This window comes from Bombina bombina, chromosome 5, assembly GCF_027579735.1.
Source record: "Bombina bombina isolate aBomBom1 chromosome 5, aBomBom1.pri, whole genome shotgun sequence".
NCBI classification, from domain to species: Eukaryota; Metazoa; Chordata; class Amphibia; order Anura; family Bombinatoridae; genus Bombina; species Bombina bombina.
Genome location: NC_069503.1, coordinates 893,700,656 through 893,721,414, shown reverse-complemented (window position 1 = coordinate 893,721,414; position 20,759 = coordinate 893,700,656).

The following is a 20,759-nucleotide window of genomic DNA, read 5'->3' as shown; positions in this document are numbered from 1 at the left end:
GGTGGCATCACTTCTGGGTCCTCAACTGAAGCCATCCAACCCTGCTTATGCCTGGGAGCATAATGTTCATGTGGTTGCCTGAAGACTGGTGGTGGTGGCTGCATGCCTGTGACTGGTGGTGGTGGTGGTGGAGGTGGCTGCATGCCTGTGACTGGTGGTGGTGGTGGAGGTGGCGGCATGCCTGTTTGCATCCTCGTGACAGGAGGTTCTGTGGAGGAGTCAAATGATGAGAGGGATTAGTACAGTCATATATTTGTCCATGTGGGCATACAATGTACATTGTTACATGCTAGGGCCTATACTGATTCTCATGTCAAACTCTATAACATGCATGTGCACATTGTGATTTGTGATATGAGGGATTTTAATATGCGCAGTATACAGGTATGTGTTTCATACAATAGTTATGTGTACATGTCAATGATGGAGAAAATGTGTTCTTTCAGTGACACTATGGTCACACAATTTACTTTAGCCTGATGTAGGCGCTGAACCTGCTTTCTTGAGCTAAAAGTATTGTGATGACTATAGTGTCCATTTACTGAAAACACTACATGTTACTTATGGCCTGAGACATGTTAGTATTGCACTATTCCACCTCATATCATGAATTGCATTGTGTTAAGTAGCATTAATGTCAAATATAATTGTAGATGTTTTTGTTAGTAGGCCAAATACCATGTTCCTCATTGTGTACATGAATGTGTGACATTAAAGGATGTTATATCTCAAATACATATAATACTGGTGTGTGGGATGTTACTCACCAGCATGATGTGCTGTGGTTGCAGCCCCTGAGTCACGAGCCCCTGGAAGTCCACGGAGTGCTGTGATACTCAGGGACCTGTGTATCATCTCCTGCCAGGTGTTGTATTCTGTGTCCAGGGGTGGACCACCGCCTGTTCCCCTCTGGTGCATGGCTTCCTGCCCAATCTTTTCTTTCACCCGCCTCTTGCAGTCGTTCCACCACTTTTTAAAGCCATCAACAGTCCTCCTATGCGGGGCCACACTGTTGACGGCATCCTCTACTGCCAACCATGCTGTTTTATGCCTTTTGGCAACGCCTTTGCCCTTCTCCTGGCCAAAGAGGGCGCTGTGATTGTCCATGATGGCCTGGACTAGGGCAACATTCTCATTGAATGAGAAGTTCCTCCCTATCCTCTCCCTCCTCCACCTTCTGTCCCCATGTGCACCCTCTGTCCTTCTTCTAGATGTGCCTGGTCTCTGGGGCTCTCGGGCATCTCCCCTCCCATCATCCCTTCTAGCTCTCCCTCTCCCCACTCCACTTACTCCCTGACGGGGACCCCACTGCTCCTCCTGTCCTCTACAATACTCCTCTCCCTGCCACTCCTCTCCCCTCCTCCCCTCCGCCCTACCTCTCCCTGCCATCCTCACACTACACACACTCACACAGTCACACTCACTCCCAGTTCAATCACACACAATCACAACCAAACACTCAGCCTATCACACTGTAAAATTGAAATAAAATGTGTGAGGTTGTGTATTTTGTATATGTATGTATGCAATATGTGTGCAATATGTAAAAATATGTGTAAGTGTACAAGCTTAATCAACCAACAATGCGACCTAACTAACTCCTCTGTTTGCACCTCTCTCTCTACTCTGACTAATCCTCCACTCCACTGTAGTGTGCTGTAGCTCAACAAACCATCCAAACACACTGAAGAAAATGGCGGCTGCGCACGAGTTTATATATGACTTTTGAATAGTGTAATTACGTGGCGCATTTTTAGATGGAGTCACGGTTGATTTTTACGAGTGTTAGCCTAATTTGCATAAAACTACTCTTTATTGAGACTTTACGTGGACAAAATACAGGTGTAAGTTACTTGTGACGACTAAAATGTGTATTTGCGCACTTTTCGGAAGATCGCCAGTTTGTCCTACTTACGCCAGTTTAGCATCTAACGGCGCAGTATATGTAATACCCCGATATGCGAGGTGAAATTACGGGCGGCGCGGGTTCCCTCACTTGCGCCGAAAACTACGCCGTATATCAGATCACGCCCCTGTAGTTTATAAGCTCTGCATAGAATGGCTCCACTCGTTTTGTATTTGTTGTGTGTGGGGGGTTTTGCCATCACTTTACAGGTAAATAAAATAATAATAATTAGAATAGAAGTGTATTTAAAGGGACAGTAATATCAAACTTAAACTTTTATGTTTTAGATAGAGCATGCAATTTTAAACAAGTTTCCAATTTACTATTATGAAATGGGCTTTGTTCTCTTGGTATCCTTTGTTGAAGTGTAAATCTAGGTAGGTTCATAGGACCTTAGGAGTGTGCACCTGTGCATGTGGATACCAAGAAAATGAAGCAAATTCAATAACAGAAGTAAATAATTGGAAAGTTGTTTAAATTTCTATCTGAATCATGAAAGTTTATTTTTTACTTTGTCCATTCGTTTCACATTTCTATTACGTAAGCAAGCAATGTTGCTAGCGTTTTATTTAGATTTTAAACTACAGCACTAGCGCATATATATGTGTGTGTATATATATATATAAACAAAGTCCTGGTTAGAACTGCACACCATGTTTAAAGCATCTGCCAGGGTGCAACGTCAAAAAAGAATATCCATTGTGCAAAAAAGAATCACTGGTCTTCTATATAAATAAAAGATTAAAAAGCAAGGGTAAACATGACGTTTCAATGCCTAACTGGCATCTTTATCAAATGTCCCAAAGACAAGCAAGATGGTTCCTAAGAGGTTACATCAGCTATGTGATGTTCCAATGCTCACATTTTTGTATTATTAAAAGTTAATTTTTATTTTTATAGAAGACCAGTGAGTGCTGTCTTTTTTGCACAATATATATATATATATATATATATATACTACAATGACAGATATAAATAAATAGATAGACAGATAGATAGATAGATAGATAGATAGATAGATAGATGTTTTCACATTTTGAACATTGTTTCTAATAAAGGAAATCAAATGATACCTTATTGATCAAGATAAAGACAGAAGTACTTTTTATTTCTATAGATAAAACAATGTAGTCATTTCTGAAGCAGATTGAATGTGAGAGATATCTTATTCTGCACATGCAATGATATATGGCTATTGAGTTAAGTATTATGTCATTATGTTCATTGTGTGCTACTAAAGGTAAATTTAGTTTGAGCTTTGTGTGTTTTCAGAGTAACTGTGCAAAGCTAAGCTCCTGAATGGGTATTATGTTCTATCAAAGGTTCATTGTTTGATGCATCTCATACTTAACAATACCTTATTGTGAAGAATACAAAGATCAGGGCATAAAATGCCAGTTTTCTAGAGTCCTCATCATTTTCTGTATTTTTTTAGTGTTGCATAGACTTGGATATTCCTGCTCCACACACTGCACACCTGTCGGCGTTACCAATTTGGATATATTATATGGGTACCACATTCCACCTTTTAAAATGGATTAAAAATTGATTTATGGATTTACAAGCCTTGATAAACTGACTTTGGAGTTGTGCCACAACAAGTTTCCTTGGGATAAATTTGGGATAAATTTGACTCTTAATTCTAGCATGGATGTTTTGTTTCAAACTGCATAATTTTGTGCCATTGCTATTCTAACCTGGTTTATTTTGGATGGACCCCTTGCAATTGGTTGGGGAAAAAATAACGGCTGAATAACACTGATAAATTTACATCGCATTGTGGATTCTTGTGTAGTAAGAAGATTGGCCAACTGGAAGTGGCCTTGTGTAAGCCATTTTGTTCTGTACAGATATCTTGCTGTCAACTGAAATGATTTTATGGACTCAAAGTGATAGATGTAATTCAAAACCTACTAGCACAAATTTTTTGCATTTATGCTCATTAATTATGAATATAAGATGATTAAAACCATAACATTGGTGCCAATGCTTTTACTATTACCTAGTAGCAATAAGTTAGTGTCTGCAGGTATATTTTCTGTTTGTTAAACAGAACCCAGAAGAGTGCAGAATCAGAACTATATTTAGGTTATTAGCATTGGGGTTTTTTCTTTTTCTTTTTTTTTGTTTGGTGTTTTTTTTTTTTTTTTTTTTAGTATTTTCAGTCTCTCTCTGTTTTAACCCATCCTTCTTCCATGTTAGCAAAATTCATAAAAGTTATTGTTTATTGAAGATTGCTGGAAATGTGTAAATACGTGTTTTAGTAATCAGGGCTTTTTATTTTTGGTGTTTGTTATTAATTATTGCAATTATTTTGTTTTATCTATTTATTTATTGCATATTATACAAAATAGATTTTTTTATTTTATTTAGTTTTTATGTAAATTCTTTATTGAATAGTTTTCTCTTTAAGAATAAAAAAAATACTCCAAAAAAGGCAAATTTCTGAAGGTGTAATTATATATATATATATATATATATATATATATATATATATATATATCACAATTCTTATATAAACATGTCAATGTCAGGAATCTAACAAGTATTTTCCAGCAATCAGTGCTTAGATTCTAAGTACCTATGGAAGGTAGTCTATGTAATTCTTTTGCTGTGTGTCTGTGTTTATATATAACTTATTGTGCACAGGGGCCTTACAGACATGCACATTTAGAAAATATAATTATCAGTGCACACACAGATAATAGTTACAGGTTCTTTTTGTTTTTAAAGGAATTGTTTTTCTGGGGATATATGAAAACTGTGTTAAATAAACAATTGACCAAAAAGGACCCAGAAACCCTATGTGAATTTTATAGGTGCTCTGCTTCATGATGCATCATTTAGAATTAATATAGTTGTGCTATTTTTTTTTTTTAATACAAACACTGAACACTGCTGAAGACTACATATATAAATTATAAATAAAAGTGGGTTAATGGTATTAGCTCACAATATTAATCCAGATGGGAAAATGCCTAACAAAATCTGGGCAGTATTTGTGTAATTCTGGTTTTGCCAAAATGTCAAAATTATCCTTTGTCACAGCACTGCAGAATAGGCATTAAAAAAGTAGCTTGCATTGGTGTGGCTTATATCGCAGAATAACTGTGTATTATAGAGTACTTGTTTAATGGGACTAAAAAATAAACCTGGACAATCTTAAGAAAAAAAAATTAAAAGCAGGTTAGATTGTTAAAATGACATGGAAGCCCTTTTTGATTGTTTTTTAAGGAGGGAATTTCAAAACTTGTTTGATCTTTGAGAGACATTTATGTATTTCTTAAGGACGTGTCATTGTCATCTTATAGAGCTACTGAAACTGTACTTATGAGCAAATGAGCATTAATATTTAAGTATGAGTTGTGAACACATATAGATTCCCAGCTACTTTTTCAATATCATTTTAACATATACAGTAGATAGATAGATATTACTATGACAGACAGACAGATATTGATTGATAGATAGATAGATAGATAGAGTGCCGGATTACGAGTTGAGCGCAATCGTTTGGCCCTGAGCGATAAGGGGTTTATCGCAGTCTGTTTGCACTCGTCGGGCTTACCACTGGTATTACAAGTTGAAAGTAAACACAATCGCTTGAGCTCAATCGCAATTTACACTACAATGATTACAGCGACTTCAGAGCTCTGGTTAACTGTTTCGCCAAACATAATAGTTCCACAAAATACATCAAAAATACATTACAAAGTACAGTTACACTCATAACAACACTATCTAATAAAAATCATTCAAAAAAATATTGCACACAAAAGTTATAAGGGCTCAAAGATATGAGATCTCAGGTATAAGAAAAAAACGACAGGCAAAGGGCTTTTACATAGAGATACATACATATAGATCTTTAAAAATGTGTATATATATATATATAGTATGTGTTTATATATGTGTACATTTGTGACATTTGTATTTATGCATTTATATATGTATTTACAGACATATATACACATATAAACACATAAAAACATATGTACACACATATATAGACATATATATAAGTGCATTGGAGCCCTTTTCAGTCAAGCACATGAAAACATAAAAATCATATTTATGCAATATTTATATACTGTGAATTTATACTAGTGTTATACTGTGTTATACTGTGTATTTACTGTAAGTATTTACTGTAAAGAGCGCTGCTCCATAACCCTGTCTGCCTGCTCTGAGCGGGTTGATTGACACCTCCCTGCTGGCGGCCGATTGGCCGCGAGTCAGCAGGGGGCGGCAGGTGCAATGTTAAATGCGGAGAGCGTATTGCTCTCCGCATTTAGCGAGGTCTTGCGGACCTGATCCGCACAGTCGGATCAGGTCCGCAAGACCTTTGATAAATAGAGGCCATAGTCTTTCAAAAGGATTAGGATAAATATGCCATTAAATACAGCATGCTTGTAAGCCACAAACAAGTAATCTATATTAAAAATGGTGTCTGTAAGTTTACAGTATTTTAATTGTTGCAGTTACATAAAGGGACATAAACCCCCAAAATTTTCTTTCATGATTCAGATAGAACATACAATTTTAAACAACTTTCTATTTTACTTCTATTATGAAATTTTCTTAATTTTCTTTTTATCCTTTGTTAAAAGCAGGGATGTATATGGCAGCTCTATATGGCAGCAGTTTTGCAACAATGTTATGCAAGAGCACTATATGGCAGCTCTATTTCCTGTCATGTAGTGCTGAAGGTTTGTGCACACTACCTATCTAGATAGCTCTTTAACAAAGAATAACATAAGAACAAAGCAAACTTGATAATAGAAGTAAATTGGAAACTTTTTAAAAATTGTATTTTCTATCTGAATCACTAAAGAAAAAGTTTGGGTTTCATGTCCCGTTAAAAAAAAAAAAGAATTATAAGTACTCATTTTCTTTCCCATGCAAGCAAAACTATACTACTACTACACTATACTATTGTCTACAAGTATTAACACTGACTACATGTTTAACTGATTATATTAATGACTAATCACATCTGGGCCTACTCCATTTTAACTCTGATTATATTTAACATTGATAATATTATTAATGATTAAGTATTGATCCCAGAATCCAAGGAGCCACAACTTACAGAATTTTACTTCTGCCTTTAAACTTTTTAAATTATTCTACATATATCTGTTTAAACATTTTGTCTAGCTCATAACAATGTGGGGCGGATTCATCATGGCCCGAATGAGGCCAAATACCCCTGTTTCCGCGCAAGCCTTCAGGCTCGCCGGAAACAGGAGATAAGGAGCAGCGGTCTTAAGACCGCTGCTCCTTAACTCGTAGACTACCTCTGAGGCTACAAACATCAATCCGCCCGATCTCATACGATCATGTTGATTGACACCCCCTGCTACCGGCCGATTGGCCGGGAGTCTACAGGGGGCGGCATTGCACAAGCAGTTCACCAGAACTGCTTGTGCAATGATAAATGCTGACAGCATATGCTGTCGGAATTTATCGGTGTCTGGCGGACATGATCGTTACAGCGGATTATGTCCGCCAGACATTTGATAAATCGGCCCCTGTGTGTCTATCTCTTTAAAATTCTTGCAAGTATCGGCATCTGTCTTACTAAGCTATAATAAACAATAACAATGATGATGATGAATAAACTGTATAAAACAATATTAATGAGTGAAAGAATGAAGAAACGAACGAATAAATGAAAGAATGAAGAAAACATAAAATAAAATGAGATGTTCTGAATGTGTATTTTTGTTGGCAGGGGCAGATCAAATTGACGTGATTATAAAGTTTGTAATGATTTTTCATAATGTTTTACAGATCTATATTACAGTTCTTTTCACTTTACAGATGGAAATGTAATATAAATAGTCCATAAACACTTATTTCTTTCTCATGAAAATACCATACTAATACTTATTCAGAGTCATGACATATGTGCACTACATACTGTATCTCTGAAAAACTTAACATAAGTTAAATAAAAGCTGTCTTCATTCCATAATCAACACAATTTTCAGACCTATTAATTGTCAACATGAGTATTTTTTTTTATTATTTTTTTCTTCATTTTTTTGATGTTCTTTGTGGGATTGTTACTATAGCTCATAAATGAAATGTACAGTTACTTAAAAATCTAATCATTTCTTTATAAAAGTGATTCATTTGGGCCTCTTAATTAAGTCTCCATTCCTATCTTTGAGTTCAGACAATTGAACAATGCATTATCAGAAGAATACAATTGACAAATTTCTTGATAATTAATTTATCAATGTAATTCCCTTTTCTAATCTGCAGAAAGGCTAGGACATTGTTTCAGGAGGCTAATGTGCAAATCAGGTTAAGGTGGTTCCCATGTGACAGTATTGTTAGACAATATTAGTAGTAGCTAATTTAAGATTTAGGTATAAGCCTCATCAGTATTGTCACTACTCCGCAGGTAGCAACTCTCCCATCAACTTATGTAGACACTCATGACTGTGTCACAGTAGTACTGAGACAAGACTGTCATTAACAGTATTTGACAAGGACCCTAATTTAGGCTAAATGACTGCCTTCAGATTTGCGTACAATGTGCATGGCCAACCGATAGGATTGTCTTGACTCACTGAGAACTATACTTCAAAACTATAGGGGATTGTGAACACATCTTTGATGTCTTTAACTTTACTGATGAGCTTACATGATTAAAACACAATGAGGCAGTAAACCTTCATTATATCTAAAAAAATTAAGTCACTGGAAAAGGAACTGATATGCACTTAACTGGCATTGTATGAAATTTAGGTTAATAACATTAAAGCTATCAGACACAACATGAAGCAATATTTATTGTGGAGCAAATAATGCTCTTAAAGATAGCAAACAGCCAGCAAAGTTGCATGAATTCATTTAATGATAATATTATTACATATAATCCTTTCAAACATTTCCTTAATGATCCCAGGAAATTTGTTGTCATGATTTCAGGTTAAAACTAAGGCAGTCCTAGAGAAAATTGCAAAATCAAACAGTATTTTGTGGAAATAGTCTGTTTTAAGCCTCAAAATGATTATTTTTTTTTTTTACATTTGATATTCAAACTTAGGTTATTGTAATCTTTTTTATTTGTTTTTAAAATGTTATAATTAATTTAAATTATTTAAAAAAAAAAAAAAATTGGGTTCTCATATTTAATCTTCTTAATTTGTAATATCCATATTAGGTTTAATTATACAAAAAATTGTATAAAAGATTTGCTTTTTTATTATTTTTATTATTATCATTCAGCCAGATTACGAGTTTTGCGTTATGGCTGGCTCGGTAATAACTTTCAAGTTATTTCCACCGCTCATCTTTAATAGCGCTGATATTACAGGTTTTCCAAAAACTTGCATTAGCGGGCAATATGGTTGCATTGAGCTCCATACTGCACACAAATACCAGCTCTGCTTTGAGCTGGTTTTACATGCTCGTGCACGATTTCCCTATAGACATCAATGGGGAGAGCCGGCTAAAAAAAAGCCTAAAACCTGCAATAAAGGAGCGTAAAGCTCCGTAATGCAGCCGCATTGATTTCTATGGGGAAAGAAAAGTTATGTTTACACCTAACACCCTAACATAAACCCAGAGTCTAAGCAACCTTAATTTGCCACCCCCGACACCTACATTACACTTATTAACCTCTAATCTGCCGCACCCGACATCGGCGCCACCTACCTACACTTATTAACCCCTAATCTGCTGTCCCCAATGTCGTTGCTACCTACATTACACTTATTAACCTCTAATCTGCCACCACTAATGTTGCCGCAACCTACATAAATTTATTAACCCCTAATCTGCCGCCCCCAACATCGCCGCCGCCACTATACTAAAGTTATTAACCCCTAAACCTCTGGCCTCCCACATCACTAACACTAAATAAATATATTAACCCCTAAACCTAACCCTAAGTCTAACCCTATCTTTAATATAATTAAAATAAATCTAAATAAAACTTACTATCATTACCTAACTAATTCCTATTTAAAACTAAATACTTACCTAAAAAATAAACCCTAAGCAAGCTACAATATAACTAATAGCTAAGTTTGTATTTATTTTAACTAGGAAGATTAGTTAGTAAATAGTTATTAACTATTTACTAACTACCTAGTTAAAATAAATACAAATTTACCTGTAAAATAAAACCTAACCTGTCTTACACTAACACCTAACATTACACTACAATTAAATAAATTAAATTAATTAAATACAATTAACTAAATTACCAAAAAGAAAATAAACACTGAATTACACAAAATAAAAAATAAATTATCAAACATTTAAACTAATTACACCTAATCTAATAGCCCTATCAAAATAAAAAAAGCCCCCCCCCAAATTAAAAAAAAACTAGCCTAAACAAAACTGACAATAGCCCCTAAAAGGGCCTTTTGCGGGGCATTGCCCCAAAGAAATCAGCTCTTTTACCTGTAAAAAAAACAATACAAACAACCCCCCCAACAGTAACCCCCCCCCCAAATAAAATCTTATCTAAAAAAAACCTAAGCTCCTCATTGCCCTGAAAAGGGCATTTGGATGTGCATTGCCCTTAAAAGGGCATTTAGCTCTTTTTCTTTGCCCAAACCCCTAATCAAAAAATAAAACCCACCCATAATAAACTCTTAAAAAAACCTAACACTAACCCCCGAAAATCCACTTACAGTTTTTGAAGACCGGACATCCATCCTCATCAAGCCGGGAGAAGTCTTCATCCAAGCGGCATCTTCTATCTTCATCCTTTCCGATGCGGAGCGGCTCCATCTTCAAGACATCCAGCGCAGAGCATCCTCTTCATACGGTCCCAGCCGTACACTGAAGGTTCCTTTAAATGACGTCATCCAAGATGGCGTGCCTTGAATTCCGATTGGCTGATAGAATTCTATTAGCCAATCGGAATTAAAGGTGAAAAAATCCTATTGGCTGATGTAATCAGCCAATCGGAATTCAAGGGACGCCATCTTGGATGACGTCATTTAAAGGAACCTTCAGTGTACGGCTGGGACCGTATGAAGAGGATGCTCCGCGTCGGATGTCTTGAAGATGGAGCCACTCCGCGTCGGAAGGCTGAAGATAGAAGATGCTGTCTGGATGAAGACTTCTGCCTGCCTGGAGGACGACTTCCTGCCGCTTGGATGAATACTTCTCCCAGCTTCGTTGAGGACTTCTGCCCGCTTGGAAGAAGACTTCTCCCGGCTTGATGAGGATGGATGTCTGGTCTTCAAAAACTGTAAGTGGATCTTCGGGGGTTAGTGTTAGGTTTTTTAAGGGTTTATTGGGTGGGTTTTATTTTTAGATTAGGGGTTTGGGCAAATAAAAAGAGCTAAATGCCCTTTTAAGGGCAAAGCTCATCCAAATGCCATTTTCAGGGCAATGGGGAGCTTAGGTTTTTTAGATTAGATTTTATTTGGGGGGTTTGGTTGTGTGGGTAGTGAGTTTTACTGTTGGGGGGTTGTTTGTATTTTTTTTGCAGGTAAAAGAGCTGATTTCTTCAGGGCAATGCCCTGCAAAAGGCCCTTTTAAGGGCTATTGGCAGTTTAGTTTAGGCTAGGGTTTTTTTTTTGGGGGGGGGGGGGGCTTATTTATTTTGATAGGACTATTAGTTTAGGTGTAATTAGTTTAAATATTTTATAATTTCTTTTTTATTTTGTGTAATTTAGTGTTCATTTTTTTTTATTTAGTTAATTATATTTAATTAATGTAATTTATTTAATTGTAGTGTAATGTTAGGTGTTAGTGTAAGACAGGTTAGGTTTTATTTTACAGGTAAATTTGTATTTATTTTAACAAGGTAGTTAGTAAATAGTTAATAACTATTTACTAACTAATCTACCTAGTTAAAATAAATACAAACCTAGCTGTGAAATAACAATAAAACCTACGATAGCTACAATGTAACTATTAGTTATATTGTAGCTAGCTTAGGGTTTATTTTACAGGTAAGTATTTAGTTTTAAATAGGAATTATTTAGTTAATGATAGTAATTTTTATTTAGATTTATTTTAATTATATTAAAGTTAGGGGTGTTGGGGTTAGACTTAGGGTTAGGTTTAGGGGTTAATAACTTTAATATAGTGTCAGCGGTGACATTGGGGGCAGCAGATTAGAGGTTAACGATATTTAACTAGTGTTTGCGATGCAGGAGTGCGGTGGTTTAGGGGTTAATATGTTTATTATAGTGGCGGTGATGTCCAGAGTGGCAGATTAGGGGTTAATCATTTTATTATAGTGGCGGCCTCGGTTTAGGGGTTAATAGGTTGTTTATGGGTGTTAGTGTACTTTGTAACACTTTAGTTATGAGTTTTATGCTACAGCTTTGTAGCGCAAAACCCATAACTACTGACTTTAGATGGCGGTACGAATCTTGTCGGTATCGACTGTACCGCTTACTTTTTGGTCTCCCAGGCAAAACTTGTAATACCGACGCTATGGAAGTCCCATTGAAAAATAACTTTTTGAAAGGTGTGGTAGTTACGTTGCGTTATGGCCAAAAAAGTGTGCGGTACAGCTGTACCTACAAGGCTCGTAATAGCAGCGGTAGTGAAAAAGCAGCATTATGAGCCATAACGCAAAACTCGCAATCTAGCCGAAAATGATTAAAGTGGAAATCTGGTGTAATAAATTTGTTATTTATCAGGGATTTTATTATTGAACAAATGCTTGTTTGTCTCATAGTTAGAGGCCCACACCTAGAGCGTTTCTGTGTGCTGCACCTGAGCAGAATATGGCCGGTCATTGGAGAATATGAATGTATGTCATTCCTGATTGGCTTATCATCCATATCCTGTTTAGATGCAGCGGTTTATTGCACCTGCAAGTGTTATACACCAGTTTCATGATACCCTGGCTGTAGGCATCTAACTAATGAGCATACATTTCATAATAAAAAATAACAAATAAGAACATCTATTACACTAGAAGTTTCACTTAGTTATGATATATACAGTTGAAGCAACACTAGGAACAGGAGACAGGAGGGTGAGAAGATTACACAAAGGGAAGAGTGAATAACAGAAGCACGAGAATGAAGAGCATTAAAGGGACACTCAGGTAAAATAAAATTTTAATGATTCAGATACAGCATGTAATTTTAAACAACTTTCCAATTTACTTCCATTAAAAAAATGTGCACATTCTTTTATATTTACACTTTTTGAGTAACCAGCTCCTACTGAGCATGTGCAAGAATTCACAGACTATACGTATATGCATTTGTGATTGGCTATGAGTGCTATCACATGGTACTGGGGGAGTGGAAATATACATAACTTTTAAATTTGTTAGAAGAAAATCTACTACTTATTTGAAATTTAGAGTGAATGCTATTGTATTGTCTTGTTATCTTGCATTTGTTGATTATGCAAATCTACTGTGTTTACTGGTCCAGGGCTAACAGTGTGCAGGACTAACACGTGTTCAAGATCTATGAGCTAAGACAACAATTTAGGAAAGAGAAACTGGGTGTCCATATTGCCAGTAACACATACACAAACAGTGCTTTAACCTCATGGTTGCTAGTAACCCAGTGATTTAACCTCTTGATTTCTAATGACACAGTTAAATTATTGAACTACTTGGTTGCCAGAAGCACACTCACAAACACAAAATAGTTATTTAACTCTTTAGTTGACTGTTACACATAGAACTTTACATCTTTCCTAGCACTAACATAATCAGTGATTTAACCCAATGATTTACATTAACACATGCAATCAATTCGTTAAATCACACTTGCATAAAACATGTGCGGCTTTTAGTTAACCCCTTGACTAAAATAAACACATCCAGCTATGATTTAACACACACTCATTAGTCAAATAGTCTAAATTAGAAACATAAAATGACCAACTGAGTTTATAATGTACAGGCAGCTGTATAGTGAAATGGCTGTCACCTGATATTTAGCATGTAATCAATACAGTTTGTTAGAATAGTAATCAAATCTTTATATATAGATACATAGATAAAAGAGAAGTACTGGCTTCCATAAGTTGCAATACTCATGCCAGAAGTGAGAGTCAGCATCATCAGATGGTCACAATATTGGTTCTTATTCTTTTCTGTCAACAATCTTGAGTTTACATGTGGCATTTATCCCAATAAGCTTTTCTTAATATCATCAATATTACACAAAGGCCCAGATTACAAGTGGAGTGCAGGAATAGTTTTGCGCTCATATTGCAAATTATTTTTTTACATTCAAGCAACAATCTAGGGCGTGCTATTATATCAGATAGAGAGGTTGCGCTAAATTCCTCATAAAATAGACTTCTATGGGGGGTTGCTGTAAAACTCACATTGAATATCACTTGAGCGATAAGCTAAGGGTTTGTTAAGGAGGGACAGTACACTGTAAAATTGTTTTTCCATTAATGTATTTTAAATGACTTGTTATACCAACTACAGAGTATAAAATATTTGAGAAATTGCATTTTTGGGTTTATTTGTGTATATGAAGTAGCTGGTTTTGTGCTTTGAAACCACAGCCTATTGCAATGGGTTGAGCTTCAGATAATATCAGATCTCATTATGTTATCACTTTTATGTACACAGACTTGCTTCCTTATCTTATATTTGTCTGGAACACCAAAGCTCAATACAGAGAGAGAACAATGGAAAATTATCATTTTATTACTTAACTATCCTGCATCCCACTGGGAGTGTAATCTCTTCTGCTGTCTGTGTTTACTTAGGCTTGTCAATAGTGTATACGCCAGTATCAAAACTTTCAGTATAGGTTGGGAAACCACAAGCTAAATCAGCTATTTCAAATGCTGCAATATGAGTAAAGGAGCTACTTGCAACCAATTTAATACACTCTAGCAGGTAAAAAGGAACATTGGGAATAATTTAAAGGGGAGAAAGTTTTTGGGTGAACTGTCCCTGATGGTGCACAAGTAGTGGAAATATCATGTAGCCCTGTGCTATAATAAAAATGATGGTTTTCTTCAGGTCTTAGAGCTAAATTTGAAAGCAGCCTTTTTTATTGCACATGAGCACAACTCACTACTTGTAATACGAGATCGATGAGCACACTAATAAAACTCTGTGTACAATCCGTTATTTATAATTTATATATATAATTTATCATTTATATATATATAATATAATTTATAATTATATAGCATACTGAAAATATTTTTTCTGATTTATTTATAATATTTAACCATCCACTTGTAATACTAAATTGTGCTCTATTCCTTGCTCGAGGTAGCACAAAACATAACACTCCCTACACTAATCTAGCCCACAGTCTGACACATGCAGACAAGCATGGTCTAAGAAAACCATCAGATATGACATTGAAGTGTATTTAAAAAAGATCATGCATTGTATTTTCATTATACTTTTCATGATTTGTCCTGTCAGTTTTACTGCCCTTTGCTTTGTAGATGCAACCAACAAATGGCAAAAAGACCCAGAATAACAAAAATTTTTGTTAAGGTTTTTGTTCTCATTTTTGCAATCACTTTATGATTCTGCATTTAGCACTAGTTGTTTTTACAAAACACCACTATTTAACACATGAGCAATTGAAAAGTCACATTTTTGTTATTATTATGGTTTTTTTTGTAGTCATTTTGCACCATCTCGCACTTCATGCAGAAAGCAAATAGAAATATCTCACTATACAGTTATCACACAATTCGAAATTAAGCGATGAATTGAAAACACGTGTTTGTTCTTAATCTTAGCCTTGCTAACCAGACTTAGCTCAGAATAAAAAAAACAATGCCTGGCACATGCCCTTATTAAGGATGCTATAGCTGGTTACCCTACATCCAACATGGCTTCCCATATAGGCACTGGGGAATATATGAAACCATGGGAAGATGATTTAAACACATTTCACTATAAAAGATTGGGTCACTGTTTTACACTGAGGTTATCCTTTTCATTTAGTGCAAATTAAAGGAGCAGTAATCACTTTGAGATTATATAACTACATGTAATACAACTTTGCAATATACTTTATTTATTTTGTTAATTTTTCATGTAAATTAACCGTGAAAATTAGAATTGTTCCAATTCTGAAAATGACAAGTACACATGGTAGGCTTTACAAGACTAGCCCTGCCACATATCTGAGGGAAAATTTACTTTTTGTTGCTAGCCTTGTGTACTCCAGTATCCAAATAAGGCAAGTGGTGGGTGGGGTTTAGCCATTGTAAAGAAACTGCAAAAATCAAGGTGTTAATCTATTCTAAAAACATTAACATACTGCTGCTATGTTAATCTATTGCAAGGCAACACAAGTGTCATTTTAATTAGAATTATGAGGTGTTTAATATCCCTTGAGCCTTACCAGGTTAAAAGCACAAATATCTCATCATTCATGATAGTTTTACAGGGTATGACAATCAAAGTACTGGTACATAGGTTAACATGTGCAGCACTTCAAAATTCCTTACCTCAGTTTTAAATAGAGCAATTACTTGGTTTCTACAGCTAGAATGTTTGTAAGACCCTGTGTTCCCCATTTCTCAATTATATTAAATCAAATCAGACACTATTATTGAATGGCTTAATTAGCAACTGACATTCTGAATTGTAAAGAAGAATTTTTGTAAATTTGGGAAAATTGGATTCTCTAAGGAGAGGTGGTTATGGCTGACACTGAGGCAAATCCAGGTTGAACTGCTATGTTTTTATAATTACAGGATGAATGTCTGGTTTCTGCTATAATTAATAGGTAGGTGCTGGACTTCATACTATTTCTTTTTATCCTACATCATTCAATTTTGTACTGCATCTTCAGTAAATCTCACACTTGTTTTCTGATTTTTCTAAATTAACCCAGTAGCAAGTGTTGAAATTACCCCAGTGATATAAATTTGTTTTGTTCAAGTATATTCTACACTGCAGCAACAAGTAAAAGATTTTTTTAGAAAATTCTGTGCAACTTTGTATTTCCTTAGCAAATGGCTAAGTTGATGTTGAGAAACATCAGAACAAAGTAGAACTCTTTTCACTAAAGTAAGTGCACCTATTCTTGGACAATTTACGCTGATAAAAGAAGACAGTGCTCTCTAGTGGCCTCACTAGAACATAACATGGGTTATGTATGAATGGCTTGTACTACCAGATGAAATGTAGTTATAAACTATGCTATTCACAAAAAATAAGCAATCTGCTTTCTGAAATACAGGTAGCTATCAGTTTATGCTGGTGTTCTATTCCTGAAGGAATAGCTGGAAAAATAAAATAAAAAAAAAGTGTAAAATTAACCAAGTTATGTAATGTAAGTCAATGGGAAATAAATGAGTTAGATTCCATGCCCCTCTCAAAATTGACATTAGTGATGTAATACTATATTAAAACTTAATATATATTATATGGGTTATTATGCAATATTTTTTTATATTTAAAGCTTTGAAATTAATGCTGTAAATTTATGTGTGGGAGTGAAAACAACTCAAAGTTGTATATGTATGTGTATGTACACTTATATATATATATATTTATTTATTTATTACTGTATGTGGATGTGAAAGTACAGTATATGCATATACAGGAACAGAAAAATATCCTTATAGTTTACTAGTCAGGGGTTAAAGGCTAGTAGCCCAGAGGGAAAATGTTAATAGTCTACCCAATGTTAAAGATAGGAAAAAGTAATTTTTTTACTCATCCAGGACTAGTGGACATTTATATATATATATATATATATATATATATATATATATATATATATATATATATATATATATATATATATAAGAAAGTCCAATAAACAGATCAACCCTCCCAGTGCCAGCAACCTGAGTGCAAAAATGTTCTGTTTAATTTTATATGTAACCATTGGAAGTTACATCCTATATTCTTACGGTCTTCCGTAATGGTAGAACACATGCTTGCGTTCCATTACACGTTGTTTGGCACCAAGATGAAATGAGGGGTATGCTATTTTGAATGATTTGTTTACACTATAAAAATGTGGTGTTTTGCATTTAATAATTTGTTCTGAAGAAGGGGACACAAGATCCCCAAAACATCAATAAATGTTGTGACACTTTTTTTGTCTGAAACTCCTGTAAGTGCATTATTCTGTCTACATATATTATTATTATTATTATTATTATTATCGGTTATTTGTAGAGTGCCAACAGATTCCGCAGCGCTATAAACAAAGGGGGAGTACAACAAAATAAATATAGGGATAAAATGGGTATTTATTTTAAGCTGGACTCTTAAGCTTACATGCTAAGGGGGTTCAGGGGATGGCGATGGAGGAGTTAAACTGGTATAAAGTAAGGTTAGCATAGGTTGCATGCATCCCTGAACAGTAGAGTCTTTAGGGAGCGCTTGAAGCGTACAAAACTAGGGGAGAGTCTTGTGGAGTAGTGATGTCGCAAATTATTCACCGGCGAATAGTTCCCGGTGAACATAGCTTGTTCGCATTCGCAACGGCGGACGAACATATGCAATGTTCGATCCGCCCCCTATTCGTCATCATTGAGTAAACTTTGACCCTGTATCTCACAGTCTGCAGACACATTCCAGCCAATCAGCAGCAGACCCTCCCTCCCAGACCCTCCCAGCTCCTGGACAGCAGCCATTTTAGATTCATTCAGAAGCTGCATTCTTAGTGAGAGGAAGGACAGTGTAGCTGCTGCTGATTTAATAGGGAAATTGATAGCTAGGTTAGTGTATTCAGTGTCCACTACAGTCCTGAAGGACTCATCTGATCTCTGCTGTAAGGACAGCACCCCAAAAAGACCTTTTTAGGGCTAGAACATCAGTCTGTTTTTTTTTTTTCCTGTGTAATCTAATAGCAGTTGCCTGCCTGCCAGGTCCACTTGCCCAGTGCCACCACTCATATCTGTTGTAACAGTAGTGTAAATTTAAAAAAAAAAACTTTTTTGACTGTGAAACATCAGTCTTCTAGTGTAATCTAATTGCAGTTGCCTGCCTGCCAACGTGTGTGCCAGGCCCACTTGCCCACTGCCACCACTCATATCTAGTGTAACAGTAGTCTAAATTTAAAAAAAAAAAACTTTTTTGAATGTGAAACATCAGTCTGCTAGTGTAATCTAATTGCAGTTGCCTGCCTGCCAGCGTGTGTGCCAGGCTCACAGCGTATACTGTGCCCACTTGCCCAGTGCCACCACTCATATCTGGTGTAACAGTAGTGTACATTTAAAAAAAAAAAAATTTTGACTGTGAAACATCAGTCTGCTTGTGTAATCTAATTGCAGTTGCCTGCCTGCCTGCAAGCGTGTGTGCCAGGCCCACTTGCCCAGTGCCACCACTCATATTTGTTGTAACAGTAGTGTTAATTTAAAAAAAAAAAACTTTTTTGACTGTGAAACATCAGTCTGCTGGTGTAATCTAATTGCAGTTGCCTGCCTGCCAGCGTGTGTGCCAGGCTCACAGCGTATACTGTGCCCACTTGCCCAGTGCCACCACTCATATCTGGTGTAACAGTAGTGTAAATTTAAAAAAAAAACTTTTTTGACTGTGAAACATCAGTCTTCTTGTGTAATCTAATTGCAGTTGCCTGCCTGCCTGCGTGTGTGCCAGACCCACTTGCCCAGTGCCACCACTCATATCTGGTGTAACAGTAGTGTAAATTTAAAAAAAAAAAACTTTTTTGACTGTGAAACATCAGTCTGCTTGTGTAATCTAATTGCAGTTGCCTGCCTGCCAGCGTGTGTGCCAGGCCCACTTGCCCAGTGCCACCACTCATATCTGGTGTAACAGTAGTGTAAATTTAAAAAAAAAAAAACTTTTTTGACTGTGAAACATAAGTCTGCTAGTGTAATCTAATTGCAGTTGCCTGCCTGCCAGCGTGTGTGCCAGGCTCACAGCGTATACTGTGCCCACTTTCCCAGTGCCACCACTCATATCTGGTGTAACAGTAGTGTAAATTTAAAAAAAAAATTTTTTGACTGTGAAACATCAGTCTGCTTGTGTAATCTAATTGCAGTTGCCTGCCTGCCAGCGTGTGTGCCAGGCTCACAGCGTATACTGTGCCCACTTGCTGAGTGCCACCACTCATATCTTGTTTAATAGTAGTGTAAGTGTACATTTAAAAAAAAAAAAACTTTTTTGACTGTGAAACATCAGTCTGCTTTTTTGTGTCAGGCTCACAGCATATACTGTGCCCACTTGCCCAGTGCCACCACTCATATCTTGTTTAATAGTAGTGTAAGTGTACATTTAAAACAAAAAACTTTTTGGACTGTGAAACATCAGTCTGCTTTTTTGTGTCCGGCTCACAGCGTATACTGTGCCCACTTGTCCAGTGCCACCACTCATATCTTGTTTAATAGTAGTGTAAGTGTACATTTAAAACAAAAAAAACGTTTTGGACTGTGAAACATCAGTCTGCTTTTTTGTGCCCGTCTCACAGCGTATACTGTGCCAACTTGCCCAGTGCCACCACTCATATCTTGTTTAATAGTAGTGTAAGTGTACATTTAAAAAAAACTAAAAACTTTTTGGACTGTGAAACATCAGTCTGCTTTTTTGTGTCAGGCTCACAGCGTATACTGTGCCCACTTGCCCAGTGCCACCACTCATATCTTGTTTAATAGTAGTGTAAGTGTACATTAAAAAAAAATGACAGGCAGAGGCAGGCCACCCCGCAGGTGCTGTTGTGGTCGTGGTGCTGTGATTCCCTTTTGCCCTAGAATAATGCCCAGTGTTCAGAGGCCACGTACCATGAACTCGAAAAGTTCTGAGGACATAGTTGACTTTTTAACACAGGACACCCAATCTTCTATAGCTTCCGCTCCGAACCTTGATGCACCATCCTCCTCCAGCTTATCTTCGGGCACCTCTCAAGTTACCACTCACCCGCCTGCCGCCACCACCAACACTAGCACCACAGCCGCTTCACTTGATCTA